Source organism: Camelus bactrianus, chromosome 5 (genome assembly GCF_048773025.1).
Source record: "Camelus bactrianus isolate YW-2024 breed Bactrian camel chromosome 5, ASM4877302v1, whole genome shotgun sequence".
Lineage (NCBI taxonomy): Eukaryota > Metazoa > Chordata > Mammalia > Artiodactyla > Camelidae > Camelus > Camelus bactrianus.
This window is the reverse complement of record NC_133543.1, coordinates 28,399,528-28,421,410: the sequence shown is the minus strand read 5'-3', so window position 1 is coordinate 28,421,410 and position 21,883 is coordinate 28,399,528. Positions and strand designations below refer to the sequence as shown.

At 35.6% G+C, this 21,883-nt stretch overlaps 1 long non-coding RNA gene across 1 annotated transcript in view; it reads left to right on the top strand.

The window, feature by feature from the left end:
* The window catches only part of LOC123613734 (uncharacterized), a 189,923-nt gene extending 168,898 nt beyond the window's left edge, over positions 1-21,025 (top strand). Inside the window, exons 3-4 of the long non-coding RNA XR_012506874.1 lie at positions 18,187-18,425; positions 20,736-21,025. This is a non-coding gene — a long non-coding RNA (uncharacterized LOC123613734). The remainder of the gene's footprint in view (positions 1-18,186; positions 18,426-20,735) is intronic.
* Positions 21,026-21,883: the final 858 nt, after the last annotated feature.

Sequence of the window (21,883 nt, the reverse complement as noted above, 5' to 3'; positions counted from 1 at the left end):
ATGAAAATACTACAGATTTCCTTTTATTGATTTTGTACCCTGCTACTTTACAGAATTCATTTATTATTTCTAACAGTTTTTAGTGGATTCTTTAGGGTTTTCTGTATATAGTATCTTGACACCTGCAAATAGTGGCAGTTTTACTTCTTCCTTTCAAATTTGAATGCCTTTTAGTTCCTTTTATTGTCTTACTGCTGTGGCTAAAACTTCCACTACTATATTGAATAAAAGTTGTGAGAGTGGGCATTCTTGTCTTATTCCTGATCTTCGAGGAAAAGCTTTTGGCTTTTCACCATTAAGCATGACTTTAGCTGTGGTTTTGTCACATATATCCTTTATTATGTTGAGGTATGTTCCCACTGTACCCACTTTTTTGACAGTTTTTAGTATAAATGGATGTTGAATTTTGTCAAATGCTTTTCCTGCATCTATTGAGATGATCATATGATCTTTATCCTTCATTTTGTTAATATGACATGTCATATTAATTGATTTGTGGATATTGAACCATTCTTGTATCCCTGAAATAAATTCCATCTGATCATAGTATATGATCCTTTCAATGTACTGCTGGATTCAGCTTGCTAGTACTTTGTTGAGGATTTTTTTCTCTATATTCACCAGAAATATTGGCCTGTAATTTGCTTTTTTAGTGGTGTCCTTGTATGGTTTTGGTATCTTTGTAATGCTGGCTTTCTAAAATGTGTTTGAAAGTCACTCTATGTCTTCTGATTGCCAATCAAAGTCAATCTGTTTACGTTTAAATTAATTATTCCTAAGTGTGAAATATTGCCATTTTGTTAATTGTTTTCTGGCTGCTTTTGTAGTTCCTGTCTTTTCCTTTCTTCTTTTTTTTCTCTCCTTTTGTTTTGGTGGTTTTATAGTGTTATCCTTAGATTTCTGTTTTATTTTCTTTTGTGTATTTACTATAAATTTTTTCCTTGTGGTTACCATGAGGTTTACATATAACATCCCATGTAGATAGTAATCTGTTTTAAGTTGGTAGCAACTTAAATTTGAACACATTCCAAGCTTTATCTTTTTATCCCCTCCTAATGTTTTATACTTTTCATGACATATATTACATCCTTTACTTTTTGTACCCCTTAGCTAATTATTATAATTTTAGTTGACTTTCTACTTTTGTCTTTAACCTTCATGCTTGCTGTATAAGTTTTTGATCCACTACCTTTATTATAGATTTAACTTTTTCAGTGAGATTTTTATTTTTATATGTTTTCTGCTTATTAATGAGCACCATTTCTTTTCAGCTTAGAGAAGTACCCTTAACATTTCTTGTAGAGCTGATTTAGTGGTGGTGAACTTCTTTAGCTTTTGCTTATCAGGGAAACTCTTAATCTTTCCTTCAATTCTGAGTGATAACTTTGCTGGGTGGAGATTTCTTGGTTGGTAGAGTTTTCTTCTTTTCAGCATTTTGAAAATGTTATGCTGCTGCCTTCTGGCCTGTAAGATTTCTGTTGAAAAATCTATTGATAGCCTTATGGGATTTCCATTTATGTAATAAGTTGTTTTTCTTTACCATTTTAATTATAATGTATCTTGGTGTTTAATCTCTTTGGGTTCATCTTATTGAAACGCTCTGGACTTCCCAGACCTGAATATTTATTTTCTTCTCCAGATTATGGAAATTTTCAGCCATTTTTTCCAAAGGATTTTTCTGTCCCTTCCTCTCTCTCTTCTCTTTCTTTGTCCCCTATAATACAAATGTTTTTCCACTTGACATTGTCTCAAAGATCCCTTAAAGTATCTTTACTTTTTAAGTGATTGTTTTCATTTTGTTGCTCTGTCTGGATGAATTTCATTGCAGCTGATGATTTTCAGCTTGCTGATTTATTTATTCTACCTCATAGAATCTGCTGTTGAACCCCATTGTGTATTTTTCAGTTCAGTTATAACTTTTGGTTAGTATTTTCTTTTATTTTCTATCTCTTTGTTGAAATTCTCACTGCATTCATCCATTCTTCTCCCAAGTTCAGTAAGCATTTTTATATCCATTATTTTGAACTCTTTATTAAATAGATTGCTTATCTATGCTTCATTTAGTTCTTGTTCTTTGGATTGGAAAATATTTTTGTTTCCACATTTCACCTAATTCTCTATATTTATTTCTGTTTAACACTAGAAGTATATCAGCTACCTCTCCCTGTCTTGAAATGAGTGACTTATGTAGAGGATGCCCTATGGAGTTGAGAAGCACAATCCTGCTGGCCACCAGGGACATGTGCTCAAGGAGTGTCCTTTATGTGGCTTGCATGCACCTTCCTGTTGTGGTGAGGCTGTGACTGCTGTTGTGGCATACTGGTGACAGGACTGGTACCCAGGAAGGCTGTGGGCCCACCCATGGTAGTTGTCTGGCCCCAAAGGCAAGGTTATCACTTGGCCCACTGTGAGACATGGCCAAGGTGCAGTGGTGAGTGGGACTATTGGCAGGGCATGCTCACTGGTGCTAATGGATTAGATAGAGATTTCCAAAATGGTGCCTGCCAGGATCTCTGTCCTCAGGGAGAACCCAAATGGTTCCTGCTTCTTCAGCAGACACTTCAAGAATAGTAAGTGGATCCTCTTCACCTAAGGTGCAAACACTTTTCAATCTGGTGTTTTGGTCAAATGAGTCTGTGGATGAGTCCTTTTAGAGTGGGTTTTCTGTTCCCTGTAGATCTATAGCTTTCCTAGACACATTCCCCATTGGTTTTTGAAGACAGATATTTTGGGGGCTCGTTTCTCCTGTGCAGATTTTAAATGTTGGGTTTTTTGATGTGGACCTCAAATCCCTTACTCCTCAGGAAAAATAACCCTGTCTTTGTGATCCTTCCCAAGTGTGGGTAGCCTTGGATGAGGTGTGGTTTTTCCTTGGTATGACTGTATTTTTGTTTCTCCTGCTCATCTCAGTGCTGTCCTCTTACCCTTTGTTGTGGGGATGCTGTTCATCCAACATTCAGGTCCCTGTTGGAGGGAATTATTCCATATGTGGTTGCCCGTTTGTAGTGTCCATGGGGGAAGGTGAGTTCAGGATCTTCCTGTGCCGCCATCTTAAACCCTTTCCCAGTGGTTAATTTCTCATTCATTTCTGTGAACTAAGTATCTTTAAATACTACAGCTATTTTTGAAGAATATTGATTCAAATATTTTCTAAGTGAACTCAACATTATTTTTAAAACTGAACTTGTGCAAATCTTCAGTGATATTTTCTTCTTTTTCCTTATTTTCTCTGTCCTACTTCCTGTACTGATTGATTCTTTTTCTCAAAGCTCAGGAATAAGTCAATAAGTCAAGAGATGTCTTTATATCCCACACTGAAATATGCTTTGACTTTGGATGGCTATTAATCCATGGCAGTGATAGTCACATAGACAGGCATCTCCTGAGTATAGCTGCCATGGGGCATTGCTAGAGAAAACCATGAGGAAGGTGTCCAGTTCCCTGTGGCCTGGCTCTCACTTAGTAGACTATGAATTACAAATTAACTTAGAGAATGTCAGGGGAGGACAGAAGACTCTGTAAGCAGATTGACTGACTGATAACAGAGGAGTTCTGACACCACTTGTGTTAAGACATTGAAGAAATGTCAACACCCAGTAGCATGGTCTGGTAACAGACACAGAAGGCTAAAAATGTTTACTGTTCAACTGGAGGGCAGGAATTCAGTCATTCAAGGAATGCCATCCATTTATTACATAGCATTGTTGCATTAACATACAAGCATTTAAAATTTTTTTAAAAATAAAGTATTTAAAGACTTTTGTCAGAAGCTTGACATTTCCTAAGACTTTAATATTATACTTTTCCTCATAGTTACCTTTCTTGAAACATTATCTTGCTTCAATTTTTAACTTGAAAATAATTTAGCCACCTAATTGTTGACTTTTATCAGATTAAGCAAATTGTCTGGTTTGATTTTTTTCTCATTGTTAGAGAGGGAGTAACATTTCTTGTGGTTTTCTGCTTTCTAAGTAGAAGCAGAAGTCTTCCTGTGGTTGGCTTGGCTACTTTCTGCTTAGTGTGGTTCCTAGGGCACCAGAGGGCTTTCTGCAATGTCACTGTCCCACGTTTAGCTCTCAGGAGACCCTGCAGATCTGTGCTTCAGGTGTGGCTGCTTTCCACACACGTGTCCCACCCCTCAACAGCAGCCTGCTAGGCTTGTGTGGGGTCAGGAAGTTCTTGATTCTCCTAGTTCAGCCTGGTTTGTAGTATCTTTTCTTAAGGTAACAGGACATTGTTTATATAATTTTTCTTATAAAAAAAGAATCCCAGTGGTCTATGAACAAGACTGAATGAACTGAAAAGTTTATAGCATTCAAATATTTATAGAATTTAAAACTAGAGAAAACAATAAGTAAAAACCTCCCCCCAAACTTAACTAAGCATAGAAGAGACACAAGCATATCTATATCATGTGTAATTTGGAAATATACAGGGAATCAAAAACCATTAAAAATCTCTTAATCTATGAGATATACTTTTTTAAAATTATTAAATTAGCTTATGAGTTTAATTTTAAGGACCTTTGAAAAAAAGATTTTCCATCATAAACACTTTTTATACTCAGTCTAGTTCAAAATGGCTTTGGAAATAAACTCATTTCAGATAAAAATTCAACAAGAGGGATTCATGATTAATCATCCACCCTTTACTGTGAGTGAGTTAACTACTTAATGAGATTAATTTATTGTGGTAGGTTGCTCCACTTTCATCAAGAAAATGGGACACTTAGTGGAGAGGAGTAGAAATGAGGACAGAATAAGGGCAATTCTGATGCATAGAAACATTGAAAACTTGGCCAGAAAACCATTTTGCCAGAGTGGGGCCTCAATGGGCTTTCTGTAGCTAAAGACTAGAATGTGGATATTTGAGTTTTAAAGTAGAGGAGAGGGAGCTTCGGGCAGTAGACAAAGCACAAAATACGGACTATAAAAAGTAACTGAGATATAATTCACTAATTTAATATTTACCATGTATTAAATATGGGCTAACCATGCCATGAGGTATTCCTCACACAATAATTTACATATATATGTCTGTAAAAAGATAAGCATTAAGTTGTAGTCACCACAAGTTGAAAACTGTATGAGACAGAGAGAAGACTTAAAGGGAAGCTAAATATTTTTTGAAATACTGAAAACCAGAATTTGGGGTAAAACTCAAATCAAATGAATTATTTAGCAAAGCAAAGTGCTCTTCCTGGCTACAAGTCTAGGCAGTTCAAAAATATCTTAATAAAACTTAATAAGTTTTGTCAACAAAACAATATTTTTTTCAGTTATATGTAATTCTTTAAAAAAAAAAAAACCCAGTAACTCTGAAATAACTATTTTTCTTCTATCCAAGAGTGCCTTTGAGTCAAAAGTCCTCAGAAGGCAACATTCAGAGGTATTAAAATACCTTGGGATATGGTGTTCATGATTCTTCATCTAGACTGAGTCTCAAGACAAGCTTTTCTTCGCTATTCTGACTATAATGTTCATATGGGTCTAACAAAAACATGATTTCCAACTTCCAAAACAGTCTGTTTTTTAAGAAATTTTTCCATGACAGTCACGGAAAACTGTCTGCCTTTGGACAAATGCTGTTCTGTCGATTTGTTAGAGCATAGCTAGTGCCTGATAGCTCATTGACTCTCAGCTGTTTCTTCCTGAGGACTAGAGGTACAGCTATTTACAACACAAGGAGCATTTACAACAGAGATCATTTACTGTGTAGTAGATAATGGAAACACCCTTTCATATTTTCCTTTCCAGCTAAAATGCATATAGGGAATTACATCTCCCAAAACAACATTAGATGTATATTTATTTTTAAAATCTTTAAGACTCAATCTTTCTTCTCTGCAAGAGATCAAGTAAATCATAATGCAAGCCTTAAAACTAGTTTTATCCAAAGTGCACACACACAATCAATATTTTTAATGCTTGTTTAACTTTTATGCAAAGTGCCAGACTAAACATCTGGTTGCTTTGTAACAGGACCCACATGTCTCCCTCCCCCTACATTCTTCCTCTTTCCCATGAGAAAAGTTTTTAAATTTTCTTGAGGCCACAGCTGGATACATAATTATATTGAATATTAAAATGATAAACTTACCTCTCCTTTTCATTGATGGGTGCTTATGTTGAGTGGCAAATATTTTGGCATGATAAATATGTCATAAACTGATTCAGTTTGCAATGTGTTAACCAGGTTAACTTTTTCACCCCAGCTAAATTTATAGAAGTTTTGTTTAATATCTGAACGTTCTTCACTGTCTTTTCTAATGTTAAAGCAGCAACATATGGTGCTTTGCAACAAAAGATAATTAAAATTTTGCCTTGCCTGCCTTTAATGCTCTAGTTTGTAAAAAGAAACAAAAAAAGTCTGTTAATGGAATTTATAAATAATGGTTGGGGTACAGTAAGAATAAGAAAACTTAACTGAGTAAATCATCAATATAGCACCGTCATCTGCACATTTCTAACTTTTCAAGCTTTTGAGTCCATTCCTAAGTAGAAATGTTCTGAATATTTTTAGCATATTAAAAGTTAATCCAGAACTTCTCCTCATACACCCAAGCAAAAAGAAAAACCCTTTCATTGTAAAATAATTGGAAGCTATTTGATAAAATCATGTTCTCCCTTCTCTGCAAAGATTTCATATTAAAACAATATGGTAATAAAATTGTGGCACCTGGAAACTCTTGCTACGTGATCTAGTTTTATTAATAATTTCAGTGCTTGGACATTTCTGGGCCTCATGTTTCTCTTCGTCATTTGGAAGGCCAAATATGGCAACCTGTGTTATTAAAAGGATAGTTGCATCATGAATTGTAATTCCAGTGAGAACTATAGTGCCTAGCAAATAATAGGGACTCAATAAGCAATTGATAAACAAGTTAACAAATTAGATTTTTTCATAAGGTTTCTGTTAGTAACATAACAAGATAATCAGGCTTAAGAGATGACTGAATCTTAACTCTAGGAAAAGACCAGGCTATACGTCAGTCCCTCTTCTCCTTCCTTCTTGATTTTTCTTGACTCTTCTCACTTTTTGACTATATTTCTCTTTTTTTAATACATACATTTTTATTGAAGTATAGTCATTTTTCAATGTTGTGTCGATTTCTGGTGTACCGCACAATACTTCAGTCATATAGGAACAAACATATATTCGTTTTCATATTTTTTCACCATAAGTTACTATAAGATATTGAATATAGTTCCCTGTGCTATACAGTATAAACTTGTTTATTCACTGTATTTCTACTCTTCTTGGTTATTCCTGAGAGAGTTTTACACGAAGTCTCTGCCTTTTGTGTTTTCCCTTTTTATTCTGCTCTTTCTTATTGCAATGGCAGAGTCTGATCGTGGCTGTGGCCTAGCATCTTGGCTTCTGCTTCAAGAAATCATGATTCTGGAATCACGCTTCCATCATCCTAGACTTCAGTTCCACAGTACTTGGTTATGATTTTGCATTTCCATCCTTACGCCACTTCTACACTGCCATACCAACAAAATTAGCCTCTACCAGCCAGATTTGAAATGCTCCGCACCGTGATGAAAGAGATAATTATAATCCTCATAATGTTTTCACTTACTTTTTAATTTTTACTTAATTTGAAAGTGGAGGAGAAAGCATTACAGCCCATCTCCCTAATTGTACTCCACATTTTGCAGTTTCCATTACAGAACATCATGAGCTGACCAGAATAACATAATCTTTATTTATCCATTTCTCATAAATACATGGTTTTATTCAGTGAAAAAAAAAAAAAGGCAAGCTGGTTTTAGAGGGGATGTTTCACTTCCAAAGTATCCCTAGGTGGTAAGACAAATAGAAATCAGAATAATTTATATCACCACTAAACTAAGACTAATGGATGAATTTAAGCTATATTTAATTTATATAAAGTTAATTTATATAAAGAGTTAATTTGTATAAAGTAAATTGATGTTTAGAGAAGTTCTGATTTTAAAACTATTAGAAAGCATAATGACATTAGCAAATGGTAATTTACATAACCATTGAAAATGGTTTAAAATTATTGAATTTTAAAATATCGATTACATTTTGAAATTTTGACTGCATGTTAAAAACAAGTATCATAAAATAGAGTGGTACTTTGAGGCGGTAGCTTGCAGTATAGATTGAGGGACTTGACAAGCATGGAGAATTCATAGAGTGTGGTATTCTAATGAGTTTAAACACATTTATGCCAAGATATTTTTGGGAAGCTTATTCACACAGAGGGTACTTTCCACTTCAAGTAAATATGTTCCCTAGTGCAAAAGCTCCCAATTCTGTTTGAATTCACTGTGAGATTCTGGCATGCATACTAGTTTGATGTGTGTGCGCACGAGTTTTCTTTCTTTTTCTTTCTTTCTTCCTTTTTTTTTTTTTTTTTTTTGACAAATACCACATGAATGGTAGTGCACAAAACGCAATTAACTTGAACTTGCTAAAAACTGTCTATGGTGTTAAGAGAAAAAAACATAACAAAACAGAAACCTCCCTATTCCCTAATCATCCAAATGAAGAGATTTGAATATCTCTTGTGTATAGCTGAAGCTTTCCCATTCTTCAAGTTTTAGCTGACTTTATTGTGTTTCTGGGAGACAGAAGAAAAAGGAAAAATATGGAAACAATAATGTACTAAAAATATATGAGAATCCACGCTCACTTTTTTTTTTTCATTATAGTTTTGTAAAGGCATGAAAATTGGGCTCTATTTGATTTTCTGTCCTTTGAAGCAAATCTTTGTTTCACGTCGTTGTTTTGGTTTAGACAAATTATGTGCATATCTTTTATGGTCATAAAAGGGCATTAGGCAAAAACTCATTATATAATCATGGACTAGATGACCGGACTAGATGACCTGACTAGACTGTGAAGACATGGGATTGTTGTTTGTTTCCTGTGTGCATGATCGGCTACTTCAACAAGATGTAACGCACCAGAGGACAGTACTTGATTTACCACGAGTCACCTGTCAAAATTATGATCACCTAGCAAATGATTAATAACAGGTACTTGTTATTTTCATTGAAATAATGTGATCTTGGAAAATGACTGAACAAGTCTCAGCCGCTTCATCTGTTAAATGGAATAACAATAGCACCTAACTCAAAGGACAGTCATGAGTATTGAATAGGTTATACCTGTAAAGTCAGTGAACCTAGTGCCTGGTATGGAGCAATCTCTCCCCCACTTTTTTATCTCTACCCATATTAAAATAGAGAAAGATATAGCATATTTTATAAATTCTAAAATACATTTCTTCATATTTTATTATCTCTGAAATAACTGTGTGTCTTGTTGTTTGCATCTTAGCATTGATGCATAGCTGTATTAGTATTTCTGTTTTTCCTTATTGTATAAAATAATGGTGTATCTTACAATAAATAGTGTCTGGCACTCAATGAAAAGAATACATTTTTGATCTTGTAAACGAAGGCTCAAATGTTATACCTGTCGTATATCTTTTCACAGACTATATATAGAAATAGTATTTATCTGATTTGTGTAGGTACCAACAGACTGTTTTGTCTCTAGCTGGTTTTTTTGGCAAGGGCGCTTTTGTACTTAATATTGAGGAAGACAAATCTAAACTCAGAAGTTTCAACTGCAAAGGCCATGTCCCAAATGTACTGTGGAATTGATAATCAACATTTGAAAATTAATCAGCAGAGTCAATAGAAATGTAAAGTTAATTGCATTCGAATATACACTTTACTGCATTTGTTGTGTACAACACAGCAACATGTCCAGTAAGAAACTTGTGCTGTGATAAAAGAGCACCTTCTGAAAGTTAGGAAGGTGTATTCCTAGTTCTTGTAAACAAAATTATGTGCGCAAACCATTAACCTCTGTGAGCAACTGTTTCTTCCATTTGTAAGATGAGTGGTAGACTGGTTCTTGCTGATGTTTATATATGTTTTTATTGCACCAAGAGGTGTGATTTTTCTCCCAGGGCCAACTTGGGTCAAGCTACTTCACCAGGTAGAATAGCTCAATGTTCCTTGGTCTCCCTTGATGTGGAGGTTTGCCTCAAAAAAAAAAAAAAAAAAAAAATCAGATGTTTGTGTAGGGTAGTAGAAAGAACACAATACTAGAAGTTTTGCTTCCCAAGATTTTGAATTCTTTCAAGAGATTGTGCTCAGAGAAGTCAGGGGTCATAGTATTAGGTAATACAGTTACTCAAAGTCTTAGTCGAGCTTCCCAAGACTTCTTGCACTGTGGAAATACAGGCTGCCCTCTGGAATTAGAAGTAGGGCAAGGCAATTTGTATTCATTTCTGTTCAATCAAGAAGGGTTTAGTGGAGGAGGCTCTATTTCACAAACCTTGTTATGAAAGGAGAAAGAATGTTAGCTTAATGCTCAATCCCATTAAGTGTTCAGTAAACCATACTGTCTAGTTCGCAGACTGGGGAAGCTATTTTCTCACTAGTGACAGCAAGAACAATGATATAGTATTAAGAGAGGTGACATTAAACAAGTCTTCACTAACTTACTATGTGACTTTGGGCAAGTCAGGTCTCCTCTGGAGATAATGGCGATCTGCATTTCTTTTTAATTTATCTTCTGGCTCCCAAGGAACATATTGTAGATACTTACTCGACAATTTAATAATTGAGATTTACTTTATACATGGTCCAGTGAGAATGAAAAATGATTACTAAAACTAACAGCACAGAGAAATGAGAAAAGCCTGGTCAATTGTGGTCATAATTTATCAAGAAAAGCTTTTAGAAATAGATAACCAAACTGATGATTCAAAACACTTTCCTGTAGCATGGGTGGTTCAGTGGTAGAATTCTCGCCTGCCATGCCAAAACACTTTCCTGTAAACATTTGTAGACAGCATCAAGAGATCAGAGTTATAATTCAGATTTCTAGTGTTTTGGCGAAAAGCCAAATACATTTTTCACTTTTTTAAAAACATGAACTTGTCCATTAGAAGTGACAGATATTGTCTCAATTTAATTTCTTGATTTAGCTGAGGCACCAAACTTAGTTGATTTCAGATTTCCCCTCTATTCTTTTAACTCACCATTTATTATCTCTAAAAGTTGGTGATATAAGAGAGATCATGGTTGTAGGAAGATTAAATTGACAGAAACCAATCTTATAGAAAAAAAAAGTAACTGCAAAACAAATTTTAATAGAAGGATTGGTGATGCTCATTAATGTGTTCTTTATTATATGATTTATGATGAGGATGTATGCTATAAGTTATTCATAATATTTACATAGAAATTTAGGTTAACTTAGCTAAGGATTTGGAGAGAATATATAGTGTTAGCAAAAACTATAGTTTAGATTTCAGCTTTACTACTTATTGGCTGTATAATTTTAGGAAATTACCTGGTTCCAATATCTGTGAAATAAGGATAATACCTTTTTCATAATTATAAAATAGAATGATACTGTAGGCATAAGACCTACGAAGTGCCATGTATGTATGATGTTCTAATAATTGATCACTAAGGATTTAAACTTTAAGGTAATTATCAACTCATAGTGGTGGATCTGAATTTTTCTTACATGCCTATAGTTCATACCTTTAAATTTAAATGTTAAAGTAAATTAATATATGTGTTTGTTGTTAGTATAAAAATAGTTATAGACTTCCCAATATTTTTCACATAGTATCATACATGGAATATTAAATGTGTATGACACACTGGGGTTTGTGTACATCTATTTAGGACTTGACATGGTGCAAAAATCCTATGCAATATAATTATGACAAGGAAAACTAAAAGTATTAGTGCAGTGTGTACCAAACTTTACAATAATCTAAACATGCTCAAGACCTCGTGACAGAACAGCAACAGACAGTTGTTCCTCATTGTACTCACCGACACTGGGGTTTGACGGGCATGCCCGTGAACCTGTTCCACTTGGGCAGTCCTTTGAGGAATCCAGATGAAGCTACTTAAGCAGAGCCAAGTGATCTTGTGGACTCTGCCTACAGTTACCTCCTCCAGGCAGTCCAGAGGATAAGGGGTGGCTATTTTAGGCAGCACTCTTCTAATCTCTTCATGGCATACCAGTGTGCCATGGCCCATCACTTGAGAATTCCTGAAAAAGATCCTATATATGGAAGCATCTGGCACAGGTTCTAGCAGGACTACTGGATTGGAATATACATAATACTTTAACAGAACCACATATAACATATGAGTCTTTGAAAAGTTATAGAAACGAACTTGGTCACTTACTTAGTGAATACCTTTAACCTTCATGCTCTTGAGCATTCATTTCCTAACCCCTTACAGCTGTCAGTACTGAACAAATATTTATGTGCTCCCCAAAGTTCATACCTAGGGCTGACAAGATACATCATGAAATTATACACATATGTTTTAAAGAATATATAAGCTCATGGTTTTTCAATTAGAAAGTTTTTTCTCAATATTGATTAGTTTTTAATTACAGTTTATTTTTATTATATAATTGTATAAATCAAAAGGACTTCCATATGTGTTAGTGAAAATGTAAGATTAAGAGAGCTAGTTAAATTTTATTGTGAATTGTACAATAATTTCTCCATAAAGTGGTAATATTCATATATTCTCAACAAAAGTCTTGCCAATGGTCAATTAATTTTATTTTAACCTAGATTCTGCCATAGTTTGACGTTCTCTGGGATTCTAGGATTTTATAGACTCAACAAGAAGAAATAATGACAATTAAAGAGTGACAGTTGAGAAGCTACAAAATGACATAATAGTATTTTTCTAGTTAGATAAAAGGCATGAATTGCTAGAGGAATGTTTTAAAATATTTATAGAAACTAAATAGATGTATGATTGTCTAGACTACTGGTCAGGTAGAAACAAGAATTTTAAAATATTTTTATTTTATATTAATACAACTCATATTTTCGTGGCTCATTATGTTATTTTAAAATGTTAGATATGAAGTTAGGAAAATAAATTCTCCCATTACTACTTTCAATGTTATGTGTAAATAATTTTGCTGATTAGGCTACTGAAAACTGGTCAATGTTGGCCAATTTTTCTCTTGATTTTCTTTAAACAAATAGCATTCCACCATGTTGACTCTATCTTTTGCTGAAGAAGTGGTAGAAAAATGACACCCCGTGTGTACCCCATCACAATAGTAATCAATGCTATGCATTAGGAATCAATTCTTAAAATCACCTATTCTGCAAGAAGAACAAGCATATGTTTATTTCATGCTTATCATGTGTCCATCATTTTGCTCGGTGCCTTAGAGAATACAAAGAATTGGATTCTAGATATTCTAGAGTAGTTGAAAGCCTGTTTGAAGAAGTAAGTGTTATATGTGACTCACATATGAAATATATACAAATATACTTGATTGCATATAATTTTAAAAATTGGTTTAGAAAAATTAGAGAGAGATGGATTAACTGGAGAAGATTGATTTTTGTATAGTGAGGGCCTGAAATCACCAGAAAAGGTTCAATGTTGATTTTTAAGAAATTATCTTTAATTTTATATCATAAAAAATTTTGCTAAAAAATATTTTTTACTTACTTAGGAACCCGCTATATGGTGCAGTAATAACAATCTTTACAAAGGTTACTTTGACTTTATTCTACTATCAAAAATGTCAAGACACCCATAATGATTTGGTATATTAAGATAACTTTGTCAATTGTTTGGGGGGACTATTAATTTCAGTACCTGGGTCACTCATTCTTTCTGGCATATCCATGATCAGAAAATCTCATGGAATGTCTCTATCCTTTTTTTTCTTTTTGGAAGTTTCAGTACTGTTTTTTGATTTGTTCTTTGACAGTTGTAGTATACAGGTAGGAATATAGGAAGAAATTTAAAACAAATTAAAAGCTCCAATCTATATGATGAAGGAAGCCAAATATTAAAGTAAGAGCCATTGAGAGTGTTTGAAACACAAAAACCAGAAATTTAAAATTCTTTTTCTAAATATTCAGTTTAAGCACAGTTTATTATGTGCTACTGAATCTTTCTAATTTTATGTAGTAGATAGGCTCATGCTTATCTTATTTTGAATTCCTTAACTGTTGAAAAAAAATCTCCCATATCTTAATGCTTAATAGTAAAATTTGTTTCTTGCTGACCTCAGTCATGTGCAGGTCAGAAAGGTGGTCTCCCTGCTTTATAAAGTAAACTAGGGACCTGGGGTCCTTCCAGACTGTAGCTTTGACCTCTTATACGCTTGAAGTTCTCTCTCTTCAGCTGATTAATGGGAAAAAGAAAGAGAAAGAGCATGGAGAAAGCACACATGCATATAACCATGTCAGCCAGGAAATGATGTGTGTCACTTCCACTCACATTCTGTTGGTGAGAAATGGTGACATGGCACTACTTTGATGTAAGGGACAAGAAAATGTAGCCTAACTGCCAGTCACATAAATGAGAAAAATACATGAGGTACCAGCAATCTCTGAACAAGTCTAATATATATGTACTTATTCAAATCCAGGGACAACTTAGGTACTTAAAATAATGTCAATAAACTGAAAAGAGAATCTGTTTCTCCAGGCAGGCAATAAATAACCAAGGGGAATCCAGTGGGGGATTCTCAAGAAACTGTGCACCAAAAAGGCTACCATTGACGCTAAGTCAGAGATTTATTTTCTGATACATAATATAGCATGAGTTAATGCCAAAATGGCATTAAACAAATAAGTTAGAGAGAAAACCAATTCCCTTTATAGTTAATTTATAAAAGAATCTCTTTCCTTCAATATCTGTAATCGAAGATGGGTGAGTGATAATCACATGACATCTAGGTGCCTGCCCTTGGCAAATGTTATCAACCTCTGCAGTATTTACTCTCATTTATGAAAGGAAGATGATTTAAAAAGAAATATAAAGCAAAACCTACTTAATTCTTAGATTCTTACTTCCTTCATCAATTATAAATCTTAGAAGGATTATTTTAAAGCAAATGTAGTGGGTCTGCATGAGGGAAGAAGAGAGAGATCAATTGGAGATGACTTCAAGGTTGAGCCTGTTTCCCTTTCCTTTTCAATCTCAGTTTAAATAATCAGTTAATCGAGGGAGGAAAGTCATGGCCACTGCTATAGTCTGCCATATATGTCCACATCCACCTGAATGCAGGGAGTATGTATGTGTCTGTATACGTGTGTGTGTTCATACGTGATTTTGTACCTATTCTAGGAAAATAAGGGAAATGGAAAGCAGAGGAGGTGAGAAAATCTAACTAGAGGTAGAATATTAAAAAGTGCAACTTACTTTTAACTGAATTTAACGTATTATTTTGTGTAAGTATAAGTATTTCTCCTGAAAAATCGAATTTTAAAAATGTATTTAAGAAATTAATCAAAATGTTTTTCTTCTAAAGAACTAAGTATAATACTATAAAATTATATTATAGCACTATTACTTTAAAATACATAGAGTATTTTGAATAATAAACTTTTATGTTAAATGCCATCCAAGCCTGTTTGAGTGAAATAATCTCATTTATAATTAGCAGCATTCAGTTAATTTTCTAAAAAGTCACTTAGGAAAATTTTGTAATTATGATGGTTCAACCTTTTCCTTTCAGTTTTTTATACTAGTGATTTGACTTGCACATGCTTGCTTTGTAGATAATACAAAGGTAAAATGATAACCCCATCAGGATTGTTGTATCACAAACAGCCAAAGCTGCAGGGGCTTAGGAGCCCTGCGTCTCCTCCCTTCTGCCCACTGATGACGCTGTCCCCTCCACAGAGAAAGGCTGGGCAAGTTTGGGTCCAGTTAGTTGTGTCCCATGGTCTAGAGCCAGTGAGAAGAGCTTGCATGGAATAAATCTGATACACCAGCTTCTCCTTAGTGCAGTCCTCATTACTGTTCTGATTTCTGTCTGATGTAATTCAGTTCCAGAACAGCAATCACTATCCACTACAAAAACATATCCAAAGCCTAATATATGTGTTTGGATAGCTGCTTTTTTGTATTATCTACTGTTGTGAATTAATTATACCATCCCTCTCTCTTATTTGTAAAGACATTTGAAAGAAGATATTAGTGCTATATTTAGTTGAATTTGTAATTGCATTACACTGAAGAAAGCATTAAAATCAATTACTCTGTTTACTCTGAGAGGTTTGATTGAATACTCAATTGTAGGGGAAAAACCGCCTCCGTTTAAATTATCTGTACTGTTCATTTATTTGTTTCTGCTTTAAATCCATGAAGTATCTTAAGTACAATGCTATTTAAGCTATTTAAATAGTTCTCTTGTTTCATTCCCAGATTTGTTTCAATCTGTAACTGCATATATTCAAAACCAAATACAACAGCTTTTATCCCAAGCAGCTTTTCCCATACTTCTCTACCTCTGTAGGAAGCATGGTTTGCCATGTCGCTTATGGCCAAAAAAGTCAAAGTTATGTAATAACTCTTCAACTTGCCTCCTACATTCAATCAAACAAGACCTCTTATTTCTCCTGCTGCAGTTCCTTCCACATCTGCTTTTTCTCCCTTTCCTAGATCATTTCCTCTGTATCTCTCAGCTGCAACAGTGTCCTAGCTTTTTACATTACCTCTCTTGTCTTTTTTCCCATGATGACATTGTACATTGTTCTCAGGTTGGTCCTATGGATACATGATGTGGATCATGACACTTCTCTGTTGAAAAGTAGTAAGATATCATAAACTCTTTAGCAGGTTAAAAGCCTTTGTGTTAACCCCACTGAATGCCTACCATGTTGTGCATTATCTAATACAATTGAGCAAAATATCTCTGACTGATTGATTTCTAAATAATGTTTTGTACCACTATGGCATTTATGCCCTTCTGGCTATAATATAACTCTTAAAACAGATCTAACAACAACATTAAAGAATCGTTCTGATAATGAAGACATTGACATATCTGTATCAAGCTATGGAGAGAATATGAGAGAACAAACCTTTGTGATAAATTACCAAATTGTGTTTATCTTTTTACAAAAATGTAGTTGCTTTATTAGGTTATTATATATCATGTAATATGAACTCTGTGATTACTGGTGTTTTCAAAAAATCATCATTGTCATCCTCATCCTCATTTTTTAATACTTGAGATGACTTTAACTTGCTTTCATTTCCATGTAGACTAGTGTTGATCCACATAATCTTTCATGCTAATAAAGCTCTGAGCATGTTGCAGATTGTCTTATATCAGAAGCAATATCTGAGACAGTTTACCATGCAAGAAGTTTATTAGGGAACATGCTTGAGATCAATTCCTGTAGACATGGGAGGGGATGAAATTAGGATTAAGAAGAGGAAGAAATAGAGCTATGATTTAGCCCCAACAAAAGCCTGTGTTGCTGTCCCAGGAGTACTGGAGCTGGAATGGCACTTCAGAGTTGTCCTGAGCTGGGCAAGGGGCTGAGCCTTTCTATCCCATGGTAATCAATCACTGGATGTTGCATGACCTTAGAAGGACTTTCCACCTTGAGCATAGTAGCTAGATAGTCTCTAGGGAAGGATGAAGGCAGTCTTCCTGCAGCACTCTTAGCAGTTGTGAATATAAAGCCTTTGTTTCTGTTAGGAGATGTTGGTGGTGCCCTATAGCATCCATCTCAGATCAATAGTAATAATTCTGCTTGTTGGGATGCTTCTGACATACCTAAAGTTACAGTGCCCTATAAACACCATTTGGACTTGAGGGAGCCCTCTTTTGATGCCAACCATGAAACCATCCACCTGTGAAAAATCACTGTCTCTTGAAGCATTACCATATGGAATGATGAAATTGAGATCATTTAAATAAGAACTGCAAATAATCAGCCTCTTTGGAAGTGGTGTTCTTAGATTATTTTATGAAGATGCATATGTGGATTTAACAGATTAACTTGACATATTGAAAAGGCTGAGAATATGCTTTTAAAGGCAGGGGAAAGTGTAAATGTCAGTAAAATGTAGGTTATCATCAGCATCATACTATGAAAGCAGCATGTTTGAACTGGAAATGCAATGTTTTCTTAGCCCCATCATTTATCATTTACTGGTAAAGAAAAAGAAGCACCAACATTCCACTGTCTTCCTGTGGTAGACAGAATAATGGCTCTCCAAAGATGTGTGACTCAGGATTTGTTACTATGTTACCATACAGGAAAAAGGACTTTGCAGGTATCATTAAGGTTACAGACCTTGAGATAGAAAATCTGAGATTATCCAGGTGAGCCCAAATTAATCACATGATCTTCTATAACCACAGAACTTACTCCAGCTAGTTTGAGAACTGAGATGAAAGAAGAGAAAGGAGAGATTCAGATTGTGAGAGGGACTCCCCATTGTTGCTGACTTCGAAGATGGAGGAAGGAGATGCCAAGCCCAAGAATGCAGGTGCCTCTTGGAGCTGGGAATAGTCCTGAGCTGATTAGACAGCAAACAAGTGAGGACCTCAGCCCTGCAACATCAAGGAACTGAATTCTGCCAACCTTCCAAATGAATAAGGTAACAAATTCTCTTCTAGAGCCTCCAAAAGGAACATGGCTCTGACTACTGTAAGAAAATAAATTTGTTTCATTTAAGCTGCTAATTTTGTTGTAACTTTGTATGGCAGCAGTAGAAGACTCTGTAGTAGACTAATACAGATTACCTGCCTTTCTTTAGAACTGGATCAGACAGTCCAGCGAGATGCAGTAAATTAAAGGCAATGGAGTTAAATAGATAGGAGCAAGGGTAGTAAGTACAGAGAAGAAATGTTAAAATGAGAGAATACTGTTTAAATGTGTTGAATGGAGCTGTAACAACAAATTTTGCATTCACTATTATTTTCCCGAGGTGTATTTTTGGCTAGAAATAAAGATTGTGGTCACAGTTTCACTGCTTTTCTTCCTAGGTGTTTTTGAGCAGGTATTTTAGGTGAGTATTGCTTTCAAAACTGCAGAAAACCTATAAAGTTGTAAATAATATTGGTAGAACCAAAACTGAAGAACTCCTGGAAGGCAGCTTGCCTACATACTTAAAAGCAATGTTGCCATTACATTGTCGTCCTAGGAAGGGCAAGTGCATAGGAAGGAAGAAGGCAATAATTTTACCTGGTGTTTAATTAGCATAACTAATCTGGGATCTACAAACATGCTAGAATCTCAAGGAAGCTAGAATTGTCAGGCTCATCTAGTGTGCAACTTATCAGTAATTCTCTAGTAATTAATTTATGGATTTGCCAATGTATATTCCATATTTAGATGAACAAATAAAATATTTACAGTTTTTGCTTTTCATAACTCATCTAAACTATCTTCATGCATCCTCAAGCATGTGTTAATTGGAAAACCCTTATTTTATTGCAATTTGGTAAACACGGTACTATGCAACTAAAAACAAACAAAAGCCTAGGTTCTTTCTCTCTGCCTAAAAACTAGCCCTTACCCTTATTTCTCTGCCATGGCTGTCCAACGTAATGAATGACAGTGTGGCAAGCAGGGATGTATGCCTTCTGCTAGAATCTCAGGTAGAGGTGGAAACACTGATTTTTGGGCTTCTGCCTCTTTAATGGATCTCCCCATTCTGAGACTCATAGAAGAAAGGCCAGAATATATATCTCACCATTTCTGTATGCCTTCCCCTCTATTCTTGCAAATCTGCCAGGACTGTAGACCCAGGCCGTTCACTATGTCTTCACTATGGCCGAGGTGTCATTTACGTCATTGCATCCTCTTTCCCAAGGAAGTTTCCCCCACCTCCTTTTCTTTGCAACTATAATTGCTGAAAAAAACAGCCTGAGAACATGATTTCATAGGGTCAACATAAAAAGCACCAATATAATAGTTTTAAAATGCTTTTTACCATTACTCTCCCTCTGTAGGAAAACACTGTGTCCCAACAAATGGTGTATATGCTCATTTCGAGTTCTTTTCACCTAAGATGACTGGATCTAGCATTCGAGCAGAATTTTTTTTTTTTTTTTCCAATCAATTTCTCCAGAGGTGAGTGCAGGCAAATTCAGTTTCTGACTGAAGTTCTCTCCGCTTAAAACTGAGCAAGACCCTGCAGGGCCTTCCCAGGGATGGACCCCAGTGTCCCCCACCTCTTGTTTGTAGAAAAACTTTAGATTCCAAGGCGCTCCCCAAGTTCCAAAGAGCAGATTTAGTCAGAGAAGTGAGAAAAAGCAGAAACAAAGGAAAACATTCAAGCAAGATAAAATAATAATAGGTTAGCCAATAAACAAAGTCGAGGACCTTTAGTTCCCCCTCAGGAGCTGCAGGTAGTATCCTGAGCCGTACCCTTGAATTGTTTTGCAGATACTAAAACCACCACCAAGTGGAAGAAGTAAACTGCATTCTGACCACCCGCATGTAAACCCTAGACCCTTCTGGTCAACCACAGTTGACAATTGAGATTTCTGAAACATCACCCTGTTACCTCACCATCAACCAATCAGAGGATTGTGCAGAGGTTGATAATACACGGCGTCACCCTCTCCCTCCTGCTGCCTTTAGAATCCTTTTTGTTCAGTAACATTCTCATCACTTAGGTCATTCTTTATGCTCCCAGGAACTTCACCTTCCCCCTACTTCTGGTTTGTACTTCACCCACTTGCACTACTTTAAAGGTGCAAAGTCAGGTGGATCTTGCACACCACTGGATGAGATAACTGCCTCTATTTAAAGAAATTTGGTACGGGGGCTGGTCCACATCTCTGATTTCCACCAGAGAATTTTTTCATTTCTGTTCTTAAATATCTGGTTCAAGAGGGATATGGGCCTCCTTAACCCAGTATTTCTTAAGACAATCTTGTTCCCCTCTCTGCCCCCCAAGGAACGTCCAGCTGGCAGGACAGCCACAGCAGAAGTCTGGCCTGGCTGCAGAACCATGGACATCCTTTCCAAACACAGCATCTGAAAACACACCCCAGGCCACCGGGACTGGACTTCCCCCCTTGAATAAGGATCTCTTTGCAAAAATTCAGAATTCAGAAGAGCTCTGGAAAGCAACTTGTCATGACTCTTCCCTTCTTCCTCTTGCTCACCAAACTGGATTTGCCTTTCTCTCACATGGTTGTAACCCTGACTTTCCTTGATTAAACTGAAGGTTGCCTGAGGCAAGGGATAAAGTCCCACCTTCTCGGATTTCTTGCAGTCCTTAATTCAGCGTGGTGCTCCTTGGCTTTGGGCATGAAGCATGGCAGGAACTTCATGTTGTGCAGGATCTTTTTGGTCGCATACGGGAGGGCAACTTTGGTAGCATTTTACAGAATATATTGAATCAACTTGCTAACCTCCATAGAAATGTTAAGGCAGGGAATGGTAGAATTGGTAGAAATGGTAGAAATGACATGGATTTGTCTAATTCAGCCATTTAACTGATTCCTGTAGCATCTCTCTACCACTTCCAGAAATTGGAAACCAGATTTTAAAATTAGAGTACTCAGCCATAAACTTGGGTTTTACTTTTTCTTGATTTGTAAACTTGGAGAGGATAGTTTCCTTCTGCATAAAACGGGGCTAATTAACACCTATATCAAAAGGTAGTTGAGATGACTAAGTGAAGCATCATGTGCAGAACAGTTGGCACCTGGCACATCAAAGGTGCTCAGAAACATTAAGTTGATTTTTATTGTTGTTATCGCATCATTATTGAACATCTCTGTGAATACCTTTAATGATGTGGATGGATGCATTATTTCAAAAAGCAGCCTTATTTAATTTTGGACTCCTCTATTTTCTATAATATTCTTATAACTATGTAATGTCCTTTTATCTTTAATTTCTAGGCCTGCCTTCTGAAAAGCTCAGACAAAACTCCCTCCTTTCCACATGCCTGCATTTTCTATTGTTGAAGAGAACTGCATAACCGCACTGGGTCTCCTTTTCTCTAAGGTTAACACATGTGGATCCATAGGTCAGTCTACACATGATCAGTCCACCTTCTCTCTATTTTGTGTGCTTTGTTTATTGGATTTTGTT